Source organism: Corvus kubaryi, unplaced genomic scaffold (assembly GCF_017639235.1).
Source record: "Corvus kubaryi isolate FWS band 111438036 unplaced genomic scaffold, C.kubaryi_AGA036_p1.0 37396, whole genome shotgun sequence".
NCBI lineage: Eukaryota > Metazoa > Chordata > Aves > Passeriformes > Corvidae > Corvus > Corvus kubaryi.
The window spans coordinates 31,310,967-31,333,053 of NW_024581135.1; the positions used below are offsets into that span (position 1 = coordinate 31,310,967).

Genomic DNA, 22,087 nt, shown 5'->3' on the forward strand with positions numbered 1-22,087 from the left:
GGGTATTCCTGAGGACTTCTATGGGGCTTCCCCCACGGTCACGCCCTTTGAATGGCATGGGCTATAACAATTACCTGGGCTGAACCTTTTATTGTATTGTCTTTTTCATTTCACAAGTATTTACAACAAAACCTCCCTAAAAGCTCCAACTTGCACCCATCCACTCCCCTTAATAAAAATTAAAAGCCCAATCTGTCCCTTCCCTTTCACATACATACAGTTTCCATACAAAGGCAAATTTAGCTTCAGAAGACGTGAAGATTCAGACTCTTCCCCCTCTCAGATCCCAGCCTTTCAAGCATACTGGACAACATTCCTTAAAGAATGAAGCACAAAATGTCTTAAATCCTGTTTCAAAGGGCCACAGCACACAGGAATGTGTGATTCATTGACTTGCAATGAAGCTTAAGCTTATAAAGTTATTTCTGAAGGTAAGATGACAAACTGGAATATAATAACAGCTTTGTAAGTATTTTTCTGATTTAGACCAAAACTCCATGAAAATATTGCTCTAATATGATATCGGGCATAACAGAAAACAAAAAATTATGGTAATACAAGACTGCATTACGTAATACACGAACCCAAGTACACATCTTAATATCAGGAGGCACTTTCCCTTCCTTTTGTATGAAGGTAACTAAAACACTAACTTACCACAACCCGTTCTCCTCTGAAACAGTAAAATCATCAGAAAATGACACATCAATGAACATATTTCGGTGCAGACCCAAACCTGCGCTGTCATGCTTGGAAAGCAGCAAGCATGTTCAGTTGTGGTTATGAAAACACATATGCCCTTTATGTTTATAAACAATAATAGAACAGTCTGTCGGACTGTAAACCACAACAGTATTTAAATAAAATTTATCAGTACAAAAACTTGCGGGAAAAATAACTCAAAACCAACACAGCTCTGTGGGCTTCACCAAAATTGAAAACCTTTCTGTCAGCTAAAGTTCTTATCCTATGTTTGTGCTTTATAATTCACAGAAGCACAAATGGAGTATATAAAGGAAAACATTCAGACACTGGAAAACTTTACTTTTAAGGTTTTATCCATCACATTTTCAAGAACATTCATTAGCCAGAGCCAAGTGGCAGGCCTACTTTGCAGCTGAAGGTGAATCTGCAGAAATACAAAGTTGCTTGTAGTTTTTCAACTATGCAGAGGATGGGGCAGGGCAAACTGGTAAAGAGCTCGTCTTCTATTTAAAACTCGTATCTTCCCACCACCAAAGCAGATCCTGCTGTTCAGATGACAATATTCCCAATGGGACAGAGCCCAAACAGCTCTGCTGGCCCTCGAGCCTGCAGCCAGGGCACCATGTGAAGTGCGCAGAGGTGTCACTGGGGCTCACCTGGTGTGAGTGAAGACAGAAACGATGTGGCAAACACCAACACAGCTGGAAGCCACATTCCTGAAACAGAGCTCACCTTCTAACATACTGACTCTCCTGTGAAGGGGATGGGCAGGAACACCCCAGTCTGAAGGCTAAAGACCTTCCTGTGGTCTGAGATCACCCTGCTCTCCCCAAGTTCCTGAAACCACCAGGAAGGCAGAAGAGTCACACATGCCCTGTATTTTTCTTCCCCTCTCTCAAGCAGTATAAGCCTAGTACTGTTGTGACAAGTGCTTTTCAGCCCACAGCAAGAAGCTTTTCAGACTACAGGTAAAGCATTTCTTATACAGAGATCTGCCAAAAAAGTATTCACAGAAACCAAGGACAAGCAGACAGCAGTGTTCTGCTATAAATATCAACATCAAAGATAGTCCAGGAAGCAGAAAATCTATACGAAACTCATGCATTTCATAGCAGTTTCCCACAAACTTTTCTAAGTCAATTTTCATTTAGGAATTTTTTATTTCCTAAAATAATCTGTTCCTTCCAATAGGAAAAAAAATCAGAATAGAGATAAATAAACAGGTGACAAGGGATATCACTCAGCTGACAGCAAAAACAATTCCTTAGGCAAGGTTATCACTAACTTTTGTTTTACAGCAAGAAGAAATATCAGCATCAGTAAATATAACAAGAATAAATTTCAGTATTGAAATAGAACTATGAACAAAAGGTGTTTAAAACTGTTGCAAGCAACCATAAATCCTCAGAAAAGTTACTAATGGAACAACCTTTAAAAACCCAGACAAATAGAAAATGTACTTGTTCCACAAAAATGGTTCTCTAGATGTCTTTTAAAGCATTAGGAACAATGTAACTTTAAGAAATACTGCACTTCTCTGCATATTTACTTGTAAACAATTATTTTTTATTATGCTTAATTATGCTGATACGTATTAGCGGATTACATGACTCATGGAACAAACTGAAGTTTATACTCCAAACAAAAGGAGCAATTTCGAACACAAGGGCATCCTCTTCTGCAGAAACCGGTTCTATTGTTTGGTTCATTATGACAGAATAATCATAACAAGATATAAGAGGAGCTTTCTTTTTCCTCCAGTCCACAAGCACCAGTGAGTCAAACCTGAAGGATTTCAGTCATGTCAGCCTAATTCTTACTCCACTGTACAAGAACTTAAAAATGTCAGATGCTCAGAGCCAGTAGAAAGGCTTTATGCACGTTATCTCCCAAAGAACTCAAACATGTTCATCTGCTTCAAAAAGATGGACAAATGGCAAACATCTTGCTCACTTGCAGACAAGAGGGTCTGTATTTCACATCCCATTAGCCATCTGATCAACTAGGTGGAATCAGAACAAGATTTTTGCCTGTCCTGCTATTTTCAGATGGATGGCGGAGCGCCTGGGGAGCTTTGTGAGTGTCCTGGTTTTAACAGCAACAGAGTGAAGTTCATCACTGGCGTCCACCATGGACAGGTAAACACAGAACAGATCTTAAAAATAAACCTGTTCTGGTGGAAGGGATAACTGGACACCTGAGCTTTTGACTCACAGGAGGAATAATTTTCCAGAATTTCCCACAGAGTCCTTGCTTGGATGGATACATACAGATAAAAGAAAGGTATTCCCGGACACAGAGTATGGTTACTTTGCTGGCATCACGTTTCTCCTTTGGAAGAGCTGACTCCTCTACAGCAACCTAGAGAACCTATTTATTTAATTACTGGCACATTATTTTCAAACCCTCCCTTGTATTTTCTTTAAGGGGGAGGGAATGTATTTGAAACTTCCATGTCTCAAAACAGCAGCAATTTTTTGTTAACCTTCTGAAATTTTTCCAGTTACATTTATTGCATTAATTTCATTTTCATAATTACATTGTAAAAAGTGCTCCTGACAGAAAAGGCAGAGACCAAAAGACTCATTAGGTATTCTGAAGGTAAATCTCCAAATAAAGCACACCAATTTTAGAAATAGGTTTAGATCCACTTAGAGTAAAAACTCATCATATTTAGCTGATCTCTTACAGAGGCACAAGAGTTTAACAAAAGGCATCATTTTCTATTCTACCAAAGTATACTTGGCCAATCTTGAAAAGTGCATCAGACATATCATTGTGCACATACACTCAACAGGGCCCAGAAGACCGCTTCATGTGCTTCCCTCAATGTGCATTAACCTTAATTGAAGTTCAGAAGCTGATTACTGATGTTCAAAAGATGATTAAGATGGAGTGAAAACCCCAGATGTCTGTTTAGACAAAAGCAATCAAGAAAATTCTGGGTAGGTACCAGGAAACAACCTGCAAGAGAAGAATAAGGACAAATGTGCCTTCATCTCCCCACATAAGGCCCTGTATTTTCTTTATTCCTGCACAGAACACACTAGATGTTTTCTTTACTGCAGTCCTCTCAACAGGCTCATTCCAATTTATTATAAATGCAAAATGAAAAAAATTGTCACCTTTTATCCAAGGCATATGAACTATGACATTCCACATGGCTTCTTACGTCTTTGAAATCAGTTTGAGGTTTTTGTTTTAAGTGTAAAAGCTTTTGGGCTTTTGTTTTTACAGGGTATATTTTTTACAGTAAAAGATCAATACAAAATTAGCAGAGATCATCCTCTTATAGAAATGAATATAATATGATATCATTATTTAAACCTATTTATCTGGAGGACTTAAAGTCCATACTTTTATACTTTAATTTGGGGACCCATGTTCCACAACTGTCCCTCAAAGGAGAGCCAGAACACATAGCATACAGACTGCTATGCAGGCTATATATGCTGGCTTTCTTGTCTCTTACAGTCCAATTCCTACCAGCACTTACCTCCAGTGGTAAAGGTTATATAATGAAAAAAATCACTATAATAAAAATTTCTAATAATTTATTTTTTCATAATCAATTTATTAACATATTACATACTTCTGAAACAATGACATACAAAAGTGTCATTCACTTCACAAAGACTTAAAATCCATGATACTGAACACAATCCCTTAAAAGCAATAGATCCCTATAGGATCTATTGATTTTTTTAATAGGAATTAATAAATCCCTATTAAAATCAATAGATTTCTCATTAATGTTAATACATTCAGATTCCTTGCTTTAATTGGTTAGCCTCAGGGATAGCATTAAGTTTTATTTATACAGATAAAATGGGCTTTATTAAGTGATTTCAACAGTTTTCAAAATTGAGAAAAGTTGTCAATATCCATTTTCTCACTTGTACTAAATGAATCTTGGAGGGAGTATCTTCAAAACAAGATTATATTGGGTTTTAGGCTTTATCACATTATATTCCTTGAGCTTATCTGAATACAGTCTGAAGAATCCAACCATTTTGATAAGGTTGTGGTATGAAATTAAAAGCACAGATATGAAGGTGACACAAAAGCATGGGAGCCAAAATCCTATTTGTGACAAATTAATCTCCTCATCACTGCCTTTTAGATCCAGTGTATATTCAAACAGGTAATTACAGTGTCTATTCAGGAGAAACATTCAGGTTTTACACACCACTACAGTTATTACTAGTCTTATTTCAAGATTTTGGCAAGTGATCCATCCCAGAGTAATTTAGCAGAAAGTACTGACATACAAACACATAATAGAGTTTCTAAGCTAGCAAGTGCTAGCGGTATTTCCTAACACAGCTGGGACTAAGGAGAACATGTAAGTTTTTAAAAACGTGAGAGATCAGCAGGTTTAGACTGAAACGCTGATCCCATCACAACCAGGATGGTACTGGCTGCCTGGAACTGGGACAGTTCCACTCCCTGCTCCAATTAACATCCATGTAGTTGAAACGTGCTGCAAGTCATGTTAACAGCTTGTTCAGCTTCACATAGTTTAAAATCCTCAGTGAGGCAACCTCAGTATTTGGTAACGAAAGACTGCCTTGTCCCACCCTTTACAAGCATATGACACTTGACTGTGATCCTTAAACCAGTGCACACAGCAACTCCCTCCCCAAGCAGGCACCAATCCGGGCTGAACCTCCAGAACCAGAGGAGAGAAAGAAATACAGAATTTTCCTCCTAAGTATTGGGAGGTAATTTAGACAATTGCTAACATCACATTCTGTGGCTGATTCCACAACTTAATGACTGGAGGTAAAAGAAGAGGGATGTGAAAAGTAGGTACCAACATCTGTCATGTTTTCAAAGAAAGAAATTTTTAAGCTACCCTCTTGAAACCTGGGGGGAGTGGGAGCACAGGGAGAAAAAACAAAAACAAAACCAAAACAACACAAAACCACAAAACACCAAACCTCAAAGTTCAGAAGTACAATGTTTAAAAAAATGGAAATAGACCCTTGGCAGAGTTTCATACTGAATAGCTTAAATGCCCATGCCAGGCATTTCTTTTTCTTTATTTTTGTCTCCAGATCAGAGATACCAGCTCTGGTCTATGGTTCTGGGTACAGTAACTAGATTTGCAAACACTGAAGCAAAACTATGATAGTTTCACAGCACCTCAGTCCTTTAATAAGCTTCACTACATCAAGGTTTCAAGAACTCAGTGTATGAATTCACAGTGTGTCAAATGTGACCCCTTTTAAGTGAGATTTTCAAATCTGTGCAGGTGAAGACTGCAGGCTAACTGAACTTAAACTCTGTTCATACATCTTTAACATCTGTCCCTACCAGTCGGCACCTGAGCCCCCAGAGGTGCCTGACTTCCTTGGAAAACACAGCTCGCAGGGCTAATAGCTGTCCTCCTGCATTAACAGCACAGCTTCACCAGCATTCACTGACTCCTTCATGACACCCCTGTAACACGCAGCCAGAGTGAGTCCTCTCCTAGATAGTTATCAACACTCTGTTTCAAGGGGAGAAACCACAGAACACAAAGTGCACTCACGCACTTGAGAAAATGTTTTTTTTTTTCAAAAGCCAAACCTAGGAATCAGCTGATGAAACAAAAGCAGCACCATCAGTGTGAAACCGCAGCCTGTATCCCACAATTACACCAAACCACCTGCTCATCTTCCCTGCTCCTTCCCACAATGTACATTGACATTGCTGATTTTATGAACCACAAGTAACTGTTCAGATTCCTTAAGTTACTTCCAGGACAATCACACACAAATACTACTGGTAGTTGCCAAAGAAAATTAAATTACTCGATGTTTTGGATTCATTTACAAACACAACTTCATGAACACTCCGTCAATACTGCTTTTCCAAAAGCCTTTAATGTTGCTATACAGTCAGAGAATGACAATTCAAGAGAGCAAGTTGTGCATTTCTACTGGTATTTATGTATTTCACAGTTCATTTCAAAAGACATAGCTAGGAGTACTGATGAAAATCAAGCTTGTGTGAAATTACCATCCTGAACAGTCTCGCTTCTACTGCAGTTGCAATTTTTTTGGTAAAAAATGAGCATAAAGCTAATAATTGAGGAACGCAGCAACATACGAGGATTGCTTTAAGAGGGAATAGTCATTACAGGCCAGTGTTATAAATATCCTGCTCAAACACATCACATCTTTAGCTACAGTTTTCCACACTTGTCTAAAACCCATTCAGTTTTAATAGAAAATTTATGCAAGGAAACTCAAGCAAAGCTCATTCTTCTTTGGAAATTGCTTTACTACATAGGCACATACATAGATGTGCACTCTCCACTGTCTCCTGCAGGTGGACAAAAAAGAGTGCTATTGAATTCTTTCATCTTGGACTCTGCTTTCAAAAAAAAAACAAAGCAGCCAAAGAACAGCAGAATCAAGATGACTTGAGAAAAATTGTGTTTCTCAAAGAAAGAAAACAGTAGCTTAGTGTGAATACCAATGTAAACTACAATACAAATTTCCATACATAAAGAAAAAATATGAAGAAATATGGGGGGGATGGAAGAGATGAAAATAAAAGTGACGAATTAGAAGTTTCCTCGCAAACTGAAGGCATAAAGCATTATTTAAGCTAGAAGAGAAAATTACATGTGAAAATACTTATATGCCCTGATAAACTGAAAAGAAACTGAAGAGGAAATAATGTTGGAAGCTGGTAGTAATGAAGACATGAGGTACTACAGTGTATTTGTGGATAGAAATTCCCCATCTCTCTGCCAAACCTCTGCTCCTTTTCCTTCACTTTGTTTATGACTGTGACATTCTATGCTTGCCTTGACAGAAGTAGGTATTCCATCTTTCAAATGGTCCTAGCTGACCATCCGAGCTGAAATTAATCCGTTGGATATTGAGAGCAGCTCATGTTCCCTGCTATTGTTCTATGAACAGGGGATAGTTCCTTGTGCAAGGTCCTGAACAAATGATACTCTTGTTTTTCATTTAAGAAATTAAAAAGAGGTTCTCCTCCAAATGCCTGGAATAAAAGGAGGAACAATTCGTCACCACACCTTTAAATCTGCTCAAGCATCTGCTTTAGGAAACAAGCATGCATTTACTATTCCATTCTCTTCACCTATTTGTGGCTATTGTGAAACTTTGGATCAATTGTGGTTTTATTGCTATTTTATGACATTAAGTCAATATCTTGGCTGCCACTGTATTATTTAAAATATTAGCAAGATTAAGATATTGCAGACTAGTCTGAATGCGTGATGAAAGTACAGGCCGGCCCTGTTACAAAGCTTCCTGGCAAAAGGATGGCGCCTTATCAAAGGGGTTTTTTTCTGCTTTTTTCGGTAAAAGGGAGCAAATGCACAGACAAAACCCAGTAAAAGTTGTCTGTGTATACTCCCTTTGGTTACTTTTCATGAGATAAACAGTTCTGCCCTGAATTCTCATCCTCATATCACCTTCAACTTCATCTCACAACTCACATTAAATACAGGGGTCTTTTTTGTACACAGCTGTATTCCAGCACTGTGTCCAAGGTTTCCAGCACTGAATATTCATTCACATGAAACCAAATCTTTGCTTTGCTCAGGGTCATGAACAACCTCACTTGTGACATTTACATCTATTGATCTGCCTGTTTTGTGAATACTCCCTCACAATATGTTGATCAAAATCATAAATTGATAGTTCATTGCATTAGAAGACCTTCACTTTTCATCTCCAAGTCAAAATGATTGTTTTTTACTCATACAAAGAATCACCCTTTACACTTGTTTTTACTTCTCTGTATTGTGACAGTTTCAAATGAATACTTTTTCAAGGCTCAAAAAGTCAGTAACCAAATTGTATAGAATTTCTTTGGTGATAAATGGAAAGTTGCTGGCAGACACTGCTACCTCCCCTTGTCGAAAAAGTTAATTTTGAGAACCATCTTTATTCAGTAGACTGCTAGCCAGAGATCTGTGCATCTTCATCAGCAAAAGTTAATAAGATGCATTTCTGCTGTTGAAAAGCTCCAAATTGGAACACAAAGTATGACCCTGAGTGCACTCCTAGCTGTATAATAAAACAGTCTGGTCATACTGGCAAATAAAAAGTCAGTCTTATCATGTTATCAATCAGGGATATTTTTACAAGCAATAAGATCCCCTCTCCAAAGCAAAGAAATACAAAATTACAGACTTGACTTTAAATTTGTAACAAATTACCACTTTGACTCAAGGTTAAAATACCATATTTTATCTTTTTCTCGTCAGTAAGCCATTATCTGTGCCATTAAGATGGCTTATCTGATTAACAGAAATTCTCTAAAATGCAGTAAATCATTTCTCTAAGGTGAATAGCAATTGACTTACTAGAAAATCACCTGGTTTAACTACCAATTCTTAAATATCCATAGAGCTGCCACTATCGCAGTATTTGACACCTTCTTTAATCACAAAATAAAGGCTTGCCACCTTCATAGCTCACTTTCATTTTATAGATGGGAGGGCAGAGACACAGAGACTGATGTTCAGGAGAGACATTTCTGCCCCCATTTAGCACTCAAGGATAAAACACTGGAGAGACCAAATTTACAAAAATGTATAAAAATGCAGAATCCGGTGCTGGGAAGCCAACACCTGCAAACAGAGTCTGTGTTTTGAGTGAACTCCCACAAAGTAAAACAATCAAGAGGTGTAGAAGAATATTCAGAAGCATGTTTTAATTTCGAACACCTCAGCGGAGGGAAGGAATGAATGGAGTTTAAAGACTGGCAGTTTTAGGTGAACACTTGTTCAGGGATCTGCTGGAACGTTGTGTGAATGACAATTCAAACACACAGAGCCTTAGTGATGGAAAACCGCAAAAGCACCGAGCCACACCACTGATGTAAAGGGGGCAGAGAACTCTTCATAGACCTCTGTAACTCAGCAGCCACCCTTCGGGCTGTCACCCCGAGCCACAGGAGCACTCAGGTACAAATGCCTTTTGTAAGAGTCTTGCATATTAATGTCCCAGTATGGCGGAGCAAACACAGGATAATGGACGTGCCAGAGAGCTACTTTTGGAGCAATAAGTCTGCAAAAAGGATTAAATTCACCCAGGAAAAGAAAATGTTCTCAAAGAGCAGATGCAGGCAGAATGTGGAAGAGGGCCTGTGACAGAATCCCTACCTGCCACCACAGAGCCATGAACCTCACAGCAGAAGTTAAAAAATTAATTTTAAATACCGTTAGTCTTCATTTTTAATTTTTTTTTTTCAAAATGCTTTTAGTATAGGTGTGACAAACTTCAGAGATACTTCAATATTTTTTCCAAAAACTGTCCTAGTGTAAAAACCAGTGACACAGCAAGCCTTTATTTTCTGTTATTCTGCATCATTGAAACATGATCTATTTGGGTATTCAGGTCTGATATCCTTTAATTTAGGGGTTTTTAACAGACCAAAACTTTAATGTTCCTGTCAAAGCAGATTTTGGGTTAAATTTAGAAATATTCAAATTACATTTATTTAGAATTCTCCTTCGGTAGGATTTTTCATCTTCATCTCAAATCCCATAGTGACTTAAAAATGCAAAATATAGATGTTTTAAAGAGTATATATGTTGAGCGAGGCAATTAAGTATATTTTTATTCATGGCTAAATCATTTATCAAGTTTTTGAGTTGTCAAAGTAGAGACTTACTCTCAAAACACCCACATGTTTGCTCACACTGTTTTTCAAACATTTGTTAAGTAGCTGGCCTTTGTATTCCCACTCCAGGAGCAGGTGAAAGTGTCCCAAATACCAAAAAAAGTTAATAAAAATCAGAAAATAAGGTTACGGGACTGTGGTAGAATCACTTCTAACTGATCTAGGCCTTCGAATACACTTTGAGAAGCTCCAGTCTTCCCACTCTTGCACTACAACACAGCTAAAGCTGAGCATGAAATGGAGGCAGCAACTTCCTACAAAAAGGAAGTACTCCAAATGTCGGCAAAGGCACTTTACTCCTTCAATACTTATGTTAATAATAACCTTTCGTAATTTAGTTAAAGTACTTCCATCTATAAAATAGCAGAATAAAACAGCCTCAAAACCTGGATTGACATAATAAACGAATGTGTAAATGCTCCTGTTCTGGGAGTAAATTACATGCAGTGATTTATAAATATAAAACCAAATACATAAACAATCAGAGAATAAATAAAGCATGAATTACAAGACAGTACCTTCAGTATTAACAAGAATATTACATGTTTTCATACCAGAGATATGAAATGTAATTATTTCTCTCTCTCATGAGCAGGAAATAAAAAGACTGCAGTTCATCTTCTTCTCCAGGAGAACAGACAAAAATACAATTCCTTTCATACTTGGTAGGAATGTTAACACTCTGGGGAGAGAGATCTTAAAAATAAAGTAATTTATAAATGAAAATAACAAGTGGCAGCAGATTGCATTTGGAAGTAGAGAATAAATGTTTCAATTTTACATATCATTTAACCAGTGTCAGACAAAAAAAATGACCTGATAAATAATATCTGCAGTGCAAAGCCACTGAGCTGCTGACCACAGATGGATTGACTTAAACACAACTCAGAAATATGGAAGAGACTTGCAGTTGAAAACCAGACTGAGGCTTAGATGAGGGCAGCTGTGGAACTCCTCTGTGTACACCTTTACTACAAAGAGTGAAACACTCCACAGAGTTGTCTCACAAAACCATTTGAGGTGGCCTCTGATACTTGGACTCATCTGTTTTACTCCTAGAGAAAAGCACAGCTCTATAAATGCAGGAAGTGAAAGCCACCATGTATTTCCAATAAGCAAGGAATAAACCAAGTAGTTTTGAGGAGCAGTACCAATAGCAGAACAGAAATAACCGAAGTAAGCACTGAAAGAGTGAACAGGTAAATGACAGACATGAGGATTTCTTCCAAACATCCTTCCAACAGTATTTGTGGTTTTTTGGAGGGCAACTGGGAAAAAAGACAAATGCAAGAACAAAATCCATCAGATTTTTGTTTGTTTGCTTTTTCAATCACTGATTACCTGTATTCAGGCTGTTAACAGCCTTTTTTGGCAACCACTTCAGACACACTTATCTCCACCTGGAAATGGTCATGGCTGGGACATCATTTCATTCCTTGTGTCCTGCATAACATCAGCTGGGCTATTCTGCTTGATTACAGCAAATTGTAAAGACTGATGCAGCAGAGCATTCAAAAGCTTTATCAACTGTAGCACGGAGATTCCCTGGCCGCTGACACTTCTGAATGACAGAGCACATCTAGATAGTGATGAAGCCCTTTCTTCCATAGGAGAGGCCTTAGTTCGTATGGTTATTTAAGTTAAAATGGATAAAGCAGCTAGAATTACATCTCAAACATAGCTTAAACTAAAGGGTAGTTATAGTTTGACCTTACATATTATGCCAAAAGGCACTGCAATGCACCCATTTATTTTAATAATACAGCTAAAAGTTGGAGATAAAAATGTTTTAAAATGATGCAATTGCTCGACTTTAAGAGATGCTAAAGCCTAATGCTGAACTAAAAATAACAATAATGCAACCTAGATGCAGGTTAAAAAAAAGATAATTGCCTATAAAGTAGAAATTAATTAGAGATGTGGCACAATCTTCACCCCCCGCACACTTTCAAAAGTTTAATGGCCCTGTGCAAAGGAGTGACTCTCCCAAATGGCAGGATGCCTGTAGGAAAGGTGACTGCAAGAAGCTGAAGGTAAAGCACTGAAACAAACCTGGAAGACATTTTACATTCTGAATCATTTGGCTGCAGCCTTGCTTGGCTCCTTGCCCACACCACAAGCAATAAAGGAACCAAGACAAAGCAGCGCTAAAACCAGTCTGGCAGTTGGGGAGGCAGAGATCCAGCAACAGACAGACAGCAGGGATGTGGGCAGCTTGGCACAAACAGCAAAGCAGAGAAACAGAGCTTTACACAAGCAGATCATGGTTAACAGTATGGAACACACAGATTTTTATGGGTGCACTGAAACTCATATCCCCTGTAAACAGGATCCACTCTTGAATCAAGAAAATCAAACACACACCAAAACCAGAAAACCAAAATCCAACCATGTGAACACCTTGAAGTTAAGACTGGATTTCACTATGGTTTTTGTAGGTTTAAAGATCTATTAGGAAAGATTTTCAGAATCCAGACTGTATAAATAACAACTCTGCCCACCTACTTGAACACAATCTTCATATATTTTACTCACACACAGAACACTATTCACATACACTGCACAAATACACAAATGTTTTTAAGTGCTTTAAGGGAAAAATATCTTTTGAATGTACATACTTACTACTTATACATGCTTAATATTGCTTATTAAAACATACTACTTCATGTTTTTCCTGAGTTGGAAGAGACCCACAGGGATCACTGAGTCCAGCTTCTGGCCCTGCATGGGACAGCCCTGAGATTTCTACCATGTGTCTGAGATAATTGTCCAAAAACACTTCTTGAACTTAGGCTTGGTGCTGTGACCACTTCCCTGGTGAGCCTGTTCCAATGCCCAACCACCCTCTGTGAGAAAACCATATCCAACCGTGAGCCATCATTTTAGTTATCATCCTGCGAGAAAGAAGGTTTTGTACAGTTTTGACTCAATCACATTAGAGGTACTTTAAAAAACCCAACAATCTAGATGGTAGCTTATGTTTCTTTAAAAACTTTGCTAGTGGACTTAAATTACTCACCACCTCACAGGCTGAAAACCACTTCAACAGAAAGACAGCCATTCAAACACTGTAGATGTGATGTTACTCTATCATTAGTCACATAAATAGTTTCACATTTGTTTAAACGCACTCTTGGAGTAGTTGTGCTCCTCGCTGCCTTCTGTCCAAACACTTGCTCCTACGCGTACTGCCCTTCTGTGCTGGCTCAAACAGCTCTTGTAAGCAAACTCTGTAGGAAAAAAGCAAAAACCCCCCAAAAACTGTGTTGCTACAAAAACTACGGTCTGACAATAAACCCTGAAAAGCAGAAAAGCAGCATGACTGTCTCTGCCACCTTCCACCCTGCCTTGAGCTGTGGTACTGAACTAGAAACCTCAGCCTCTGTGTACATCAGAAATCTTTCAGTAAATAACGATCTCTTCTTAGGTACGGTGACAGTCACACTTCAGTCCACAGACAGGTTGTGCCAAAATAGTCAGAAAATACACGAATTCAACTCATTTATGCTAAATTTGCTGCCTCTAGAGGCACTGTGAGACATCAGCTCTGCTTGATAAAACCATTTAGATGCTATAGCAGAGACAAATTCCCTGTATCTTAAAAATGGTTTAAAGTAACTGAAGGCAGCTCTGCACTAAACTTATACGAAATGTAGAACACGAGTATGTGCAAACATCAGAGCTCATTAGCTTGCTCTAACCACATGAAGACATTTTTATTATGCCCATTATTACTGGAATAGGCCATTAAAACAAATCCAAATACAGGGTCCAGGCAAACAAATATTATGGCAACTCTGACGAAACGAAGCTTTCCCAATGAAACATTAAATGGCAGTTTTGCTCTAAGTGAAACTGCTTTCTTAATCTTCCTTGAGATTTTAACTTCACTTGCCTGTTGAAAAAGGAACACAAGGGGCATTATGCGTCCCCACTGGCCTCTTCTGCAAGTCCCTAAAGAGTGCTTAACACAAACACTAATTTATGGTATTACACTCTTGGACTTCAAGTACCTCAAATTCCACTTGAGTGTATTAGGCCAACTGCTGATTAAGTTATGTGTAAACTAGCTGAATCACGACCCTCCACTGGAAAAGTCTGCCTTATAGATCATGTCCTTAGGGAGTTGAGTGCTGTAATGACAACTTACCAATGAGCTAATCAAGGATCAGAAAACAAAGTTACAATTAACTAAGCAGAGGCACTGAAAAAACCAAATCAATAGTGCTATCCATCTGAACCAGGTCAGGCATGCCAGAACCTCCTACTATTTACTACTGCAGTACATGACTCCTACAGTAAAAATAAACTCTAACCCTCTGCAAAATAACAGAGTTACTGAAAGATATCTTTTTACTCCACTACACTAAAGTCAGAACTTGTTCACTATTTTGGCATTTTTATATTCCATCACTGGTCAACTCCTGATTTTGAAAACATCAACCCTGGCCCTAAAAGTTTCTGTAGTTGGTCTGCAGATTCTGTTCTAACTTTACAATGATACATGCTTCATTTGCTCAATAAATGAGGGACACCAGAATTATTTACACCTTTAAAAGCCCAAGGACTCAATTTTCTTAAAATAAAGCCTTTGCTCATAACACCAGATTTATCTTTAAAATCCAGAATTCCACACACTACATAAGCCTGCTGCAAATAAGCAAAAGAATTTGTATCTAAGAATCTTATACAAATCTGTTTCAAGTAAGTCTATATTTACAAAATGATTCTGCATTTTGGACTGGTAATAAGTCCTATCAACAGCAGTTCTTGCCAATGGGTCTGGCTTTGCCCCTCACTGTGGAAAGACAGACCCATCAGGAAGTCCTGGGTGCAGAGCTAAAAAGCAAATCCAGAACATCCATAGGAAAGATTTTGAGTTGCTGTTGTCAGAAAGAATGAGCAATCAAGTCACAAACATACACACTGACTTCCTAAAAACCAGCAGTAATTGAAGTCATACTACAAGATCATACCATAGCAACAATCCGAAATCCAAGGAACTTTTTTAGTATTTGCATACCCTCTACACCATGGCGCAGCAAGGAGGTCAGGAAAGAACTGCACCCGAGTGATCTGCTTGGAGGAGCAGTGAAGTCGGGGGGGAATGCTGTGCAGAGGCTGGAATATATTGCCAGAGCCATCCTGGGCCCTCTCAAAGACAGTCTTTGGGAAAGCCAGCAGCATCCACAGACTCAGCCTCAGCCAACCCGAGCTCTACTCTTTCTCAGAGGTACTTCAATTGATTTGGGGATTTATAATCAAATACTTGCTCTAGAGCACATTCCAGCAAGTGAAATAAGCCAGACAACAGAAAGTTTTTGTTAACCACTAGATTTCTAAACAAATGCTTTTGCTTATCCCTACTAAAGATCAATAAAAATTTGATACATTGTTTTAGCTCACCTTCCTTTCAAAAAGTTAAACAAAACATTCAGTTTTTCAGAAGCTCCTAGCTCCCTACCCACACTTGGAAATCATTTAAAGCATCTAATGTTTTTGACATTATCACAAACACTTCTATAAATAAACTCTTATACACCATAGCGCTGTAGAACCCCAAATTTCGCCTTTTTTTTTGCCCCAGTAAATCAGTGGAAAGTCACAGCTGCTGCCTTTCCTTTATCTAGGCAAGCCTTTCTCTCTAGACTACAGAGAAGCAAAGCAAGGAGACTGCAGCTCCACTGGGCTGTAGCAGTGTCTGCAGTTTAAGCCCTGAGTTATCAGCTGTGGAAAAGGGAGGGACATAAAAAAGGGAAAAAACCGAAAAGTCAGTTTGTTAAGTGCCATGCCTGCAAGCATTATTCTCTCATTCAGCAGCAGGGTTACTGAAACACAGTTGCTGAGAATGGGAGAGCTTTGGGTCAACAACTCAGCTCTGATATACATTCAGTGGGCCTCATGTCATGGGTGCCATTTAACAGAGGAAACAAACATGAGCTTCTCTCTCACTTCCAAAGTATATAAAATTTTGGCTTTCTTACAGGCACTTTATACTGAAAAGAAAACCAAAAAATCGAACTTGAGTTATTCACTCCAGTCTTAAAAGCCTTCCTCTACTCAACCACAAAAAAATTAAAATATTTGCTTAATCCTTTTCTGCAAAACACTGCACAGCAACAATTACACCAGCTCACCCTTCTGCATTCCAGTTTCTTGCCAAGGTACAGAGCTGACACTAATTCTCATGTGAAATAGATCAGTCATTTGACAACATATTTGAACCTTCGTTACTGCTGCTTTATAGTTTCTGATGTAGAATAAAAAGAAGCAATGACAGATATTAGTTGTGGACTGGGGTATTATGAAAGCACAATAATTGTTTTCTCATTTTAAGAAATGTAATGCCAACAGCTCAATGGAAATACATTTCATGTAATTTAATACTGTTCTGCTGGAAAGGTGTAAATCAAACTAAAACGCTGCAAGCAATAGATCTGTATTTTCGAATAGGAATTCTGATTCATATATTTTACCATAATTTCCTCATCTGCATCTGCCCTACACCAACAAAACAACTACTTAACATACAGAGCAGTATTGACCATCTTTTAAATTAATTCCATTAAATATGAAGTGCACAAGACATGCAGAATTAGACAAAAATCCTGGTCCTTTAAGGAAAAACTGATTGGCAGTCTCATAATCATTAAAAGAGAAAAATGAAAAAGAGAATACTGCACTCCCACAGCTTGTAGGAAATCTGTCTGTAGAAATAGTACCACATCTTGTTTCAGCATAAGGAAGTTCAATCCCCTCTAGTGCAGAACTCAGGACCTGAAAATATGCTTTTTACTGAATGCTTGAATAAGCCATCCTAGTTTGAATCTTGATATTTTTTTTGATTCAGTCTGAGCTATTTAGTTATACTATTCCCTTCAATCCTCTTGGATCTCTTAACTTCCAAGCATTGAGACATCAAGACCTAGAATTTTACCTAATCAACAAGAGAATATTATTTCCCTGGTCCATTAAATGAATAAGTGACTTTACATCATCTATATACTCCTTTTATTGATTTGTCTTTTGCTGCCTTTGTGTAAAAACTATCTTTGTGAGGAATTTGAATTCATGCTACTTCTTTTCCTTGATTTCTTGTTCCTCTACTTCATTCCTCTTCCCCTGACATGGCTGCTGTTTTCCCCCTTCACTTTAAGGAAAACACCAGAAACTTGTATTATGCAGTGCTTCCTCACTTGTACCATTTTCTCTGTTCATTGCCACAGGGGTTTTTTTTCATTAGTTCTCAACTGAGTTTCACCAAAATCAATCCAATTAATTATGTTTTCCCTTTTTCCTATGTCATTAGTTAAGCTGGCAAGTAAAACCAGGTGACATCAAAGCCTCTAGCATATTATTTAACAACTTTCTACAATTCAATATACCTTTTTCTTCTTTTTTTCGCAGACAATTGTTACCAAGAAGACAAAGTTCTTGCATTCAAGGATTTCAAAATCATTTTTCAACCACAAATTGGAGAAGCACAGATATCCAATGTTTTTCATCTACAGCACAGAGCCCACCAAAAATAATTACACCTTGATACTTACTCCACCACAATAAAAGAACAGGTGATAAAAATTACAAGTATCCAATCCCTTATCAAACATGAAATTCTTACCATTAGATCACCTCTTCATCTTCATAGAAACACAAGAAGAAACAGAAACAAAACAGATGACTAACTTTATATTGAGTCATAGTCTGTAATTTTATTTTATTTTTGTTATCTCTAAGACTGTATCACCACACATGCACTTGATATCTATGAAAGTGAAATTCTGGTTTTCATTGTGGTCTCAATTCAGTAAGAAAGTAAAGATCATATAAAACATTAACCTCTGAAGCCCCATGATCAAATATTACTCAAATCTAGACCTATATTCTTACCTAAAGTTTATCTGAGGCAAAGGCACTTTTTGTTGATTTTGTTTTCCCAGCCAAGAAGCAGAAGAGCATTGGAGGCAAAAAGGCTTCAGGACATTGCACCAGGTGCTTACTTACTCTGTTTATGCTACCAGGGACTAAAGCCAGAGCTACCAAAACCAATTCACTATCTTTGAATCCTAATATCCCAAATAATTTTACCTAGCAAGTTGCTGATAGTCTCAGTTATCTAGGTACTTCAAAATAATTACCAGTGGCCCAGTAAGTTCATTAACCAGATCCTTTAATACTCGATAGGAAGGGCAAAGCGTGGATGGAGCTGAACTTGATAAGGCAAGCAAAGAACAAGGAGTGTTTCCACAGGTGTGACAGCCAGAAAAGGAATGTCAGAGAGAGTACAGCCCTGATGAGCATGACTGGCAAACTGGTAGAAACAAACAAGGAGAAGGCTGTGCTGCAACACCTTTTCCTGCCTAAGTCTTCACTGACAATCTCTCTGCCCACACCTCTCGAGTGGATGCACCACAAGATGGAGACTGTGGGAGAAAAGTCCCTCCCACCCACTGTAAGAGAAGCTCAGGTCTGTGATCACCTGAGGAATCTGAGCACACATAAATCTATGGGAACGAATGAGATGCATCCCAGACTGCTGAGAGAATTGGCTGATGGAGCTTCCAAGCCACACTCCATGATATTTGAATGATATTTCACGGCAGTCAGGTGAAGTCTCTGGTTACTGCAAAAAAGGAAACATTGCACCCATTTTTTAAAAAGGTAAAAAGGAGGACCCTGGAAACTAGAGACTGTCAGCCTCACCTCTGTGCCTGGGAGGATCATGGAACAGATCCTCTGAGAAGCTCTGCTAAGGCTGGTGGAGGACAGGGATAGAGACAATTGAGACAGAGAGCACAGTTTCACCAAGGGCCAGTCCTGCCTCACCAACCCAGTGGTCAAGACCCCAGAAGCATAACTAATGATACAGGTTGATAATAGAACATAAGCCAAGTGCTGAAACATCAAAAAGCTTCCCTAACAGGCTGCACCCTGCCCCACAACACTGTAATTTCACTGCATTGTTATTCTGCCAAACAAAACATATGTCAGTTTTAGTAATTATACAATGCATCATGCTCTCCTATTTCACTTGCTTCTATCATGCCTTCATTGGGATACCAAGATGATAAATGCTGAAGGTCATTTGTCTAAGAGAATGTGTTCCGGAGCTACAAGATACTTTATCCCTTGATCTGAGGTGAAATGTATCCTGCTCCATTTCATCATCATGACTGTACCGAACTCAGCTAACAAATGCTACACTCTCACACTGATGCTCTAGTACTCAAACTTTTCTACAAAAAAAAAAAAAAAAACAACAAGTGCAGAAGGCAGAGGAGTGGCAATTTCAGCTTTTTCAGTAACGTATTTTTGTTTCTAAGCTATATCTGAGTTTGATATTCCAGGCAGAAGGTAAAACCGTTAACTATTGCACACATAATTACGTTGTGACTCTACTTGAGACTGTACAGCTGAGCACCTCCTGTTCACCTGAAGACAGCAGAAGCTCTAAATTCTCAGCCTCTTCCTCTGCAAACTCAGGTTTTAAAGACAGCATCCACTCTTACATTATCTTGTCAACTGACAGGATCTAACCCAAAAGACAAGTCTGAAACACATTTAAGTGTCATTCACACCTAGATTGACACCTCACTCATGAGATTCAAACCCTGCTTAATAAAAAAAAAAAAGTGTAAACACTTTTACTTGCCTTGCTCTGGGCTTTTTTTGTAACTATAGGGTAACAGCATTCCAACTGTGCTTTTCACATTTAAGCAGAACAAGAGAAAAGGTCATAGGACGCTCTGGAAAGCAACATTCATTAATGCAGCATTCCAGGTTAGATCAAAAGGAGCAGTGGAACTGTGGTACACTGACTCAAATGGCTCTACTCCTTTTTGCTTATTTGCTGTTCACCCCAAAGAGCCTGAAGCTGTTGACACAGCTGCCTGCCAGCAAAATTTATTTAGACACTCCGTCATATTGTACTGTTCACAGACACTGTAACCAATATTTCAAGAATTGTATTTATAGAGCAGCTGTCGGCAAAGGGACTTGGATGTGCAGCAGAAAGTTCAGGAAATTCACTGTGTATATTCAAGGCACAGACATTGCAGAAACCACACAGAGAGTTTCTTCAACTGAATTATCAGAGAAAGGCATGCAAGTACCTTGGCTGTGGTTTGTTCTCATACAGTTGCCAAAAATCTGTCTTTGTCAAAACCAGTATTTTCTCTCTCATACATATCCAAAGCAATCCTGCACAGGTTCAGTAATACCCACATCATAAAACAACACGTAAAACTCAGCTTTCAGAATACATTCCAAACTGTACAAGTCCCAGGATGCAGTATAACTTCTTCCTAAATACTCTATTTTTCCTCTTCCTTCAAGAGAGGGAGGATACCTCTTTATAATTATAGCTTCATAGAAGCCACACCAATTTTAGAAGACAACAAACATCATTTAGTGAAGGTTATAAAATCTGTAAGGTACAGTATGCTTGACATCATCTCACAGCAAAATGTTCCAAATCATTTCAGCTTGGCTTTTTGAAAACTCCGGATAAATAACTACACTTGTCCTAGTGGACATCTGGGGCATATACACTTGCCTTGATTATAGAATTTTAAAAAATATAATTCCAAACCTTAAATCCACAGGAAAGTTTCCACAGTCCCCCATAGCCACAGCTAAGCAAGCAGTCTTTCCTAAACTCCCCTTTCCAATTTTCTTTACCCCATCCCTGACTCTCTTCTTCAGTTCATAGATGAATTCCATATTGAAATCTTACAGAATTTTAATGTGATTAATGATCTCCTCTTTGCTCTGCAAAGCATTTAACCTTCTTCTTTTGCAAGGTCATAAAAATAATTGTTATAAATACTCTGGTTCAACAGACCTAAGAGACCCCGCTTTTCTACAGATGAGAATAAAAGGCTTGTACATCTCAGGAACATGGTATCTGTGTATTACAGATTACAACTGGCTTTACTTACATACACACAGAATAATGCTGACAACATAGCTTCAAAAAAAAAAAAAAGGATCTGTGGTGTAATGTGAAATAATCCTGGATAATTGATAAAGCTAATATGTAAAGGCCTAAAGTGAATTCTAAGGTGGCTGATAGAAGACAGAAGGCAAAGCTGTAGTCAAAGGAATTAAGCCACCCTGCAGAACAGATGTTAGAGTAGTCCCATAAAACAATGAGCTATAGCAGATTATGGAAGGAAGCAGCCAGAACATGAATTAGAGATCAGCAATAGTATCCAAGTTGAGGAGAAACCTCATGACAAGTCTGAGGGTTGTCTAAACAACCTGTTGCCCATACAGGCTTTAAACATTGTATGCAACATGGTGGTAAGAGCTTGCAATGAAATAAAAGGGAGTAGACCAATTGGTAAAAAAATCAAAATCCACTAAGCCAAACTATTCTCTTAAGCTTAATTCAGGGAGCAGGAAGTTAGAGGGCTTCTCAGGGGAAATGAGCTATGACTTTTTCAGTTCAAAACCACAATGTCCTCTATACAAGGAAAAGACTAAGGGGGAAAAAAATAAAGTTCCCAAATCAGACACATTCCCCACACTTTAGGTAATAATGTATTTGCAAAGCTAAGACTAAAGATGCAGTCACTCTTTAGCAAAGAAACATCAAAGTAGAATGTTGTTTAATTCCTCTGCATTGGAGACATTTCTCCCAGGGATATTCTGAAGGTCTCTAGGACCAGAGAAACAAGCAATATATACAACCCTATCCCAGGATGCTACCACTACCTTT

At 38.3% G+C, this 22,087-nt stretch overlaps 1 protein-coding gene across 10 annotated transcripts in view; it reads right to left on the minus strand.

Annotated features, from left to right (window-relative positions):
* Positions 1 to 22,087, minus strand: part of GULP1 (GULP PTB domain containing engulfment adaptor 1) — a 150,026-nt gene that overhangs the window by 83,576 nt on the left and 44,363 nt on the right. Inside the window, exon 1 of one of the 10 annotated variants that reach the window (XM_042041715.1) lies at positions 13,385 to 13,409. The exons of the other annotated variants lie outside the window; for them this stretch is intronic. The gene's annotated coding sequence lies outside the window, so the exon portion shown is untranslated. Of the gene's footprint in view, positions 1 to 13,384; positions 13,410 to 22,087 lie in introns of those variants that run through there. 10 annotated transcript variants of the gene reach the window in all.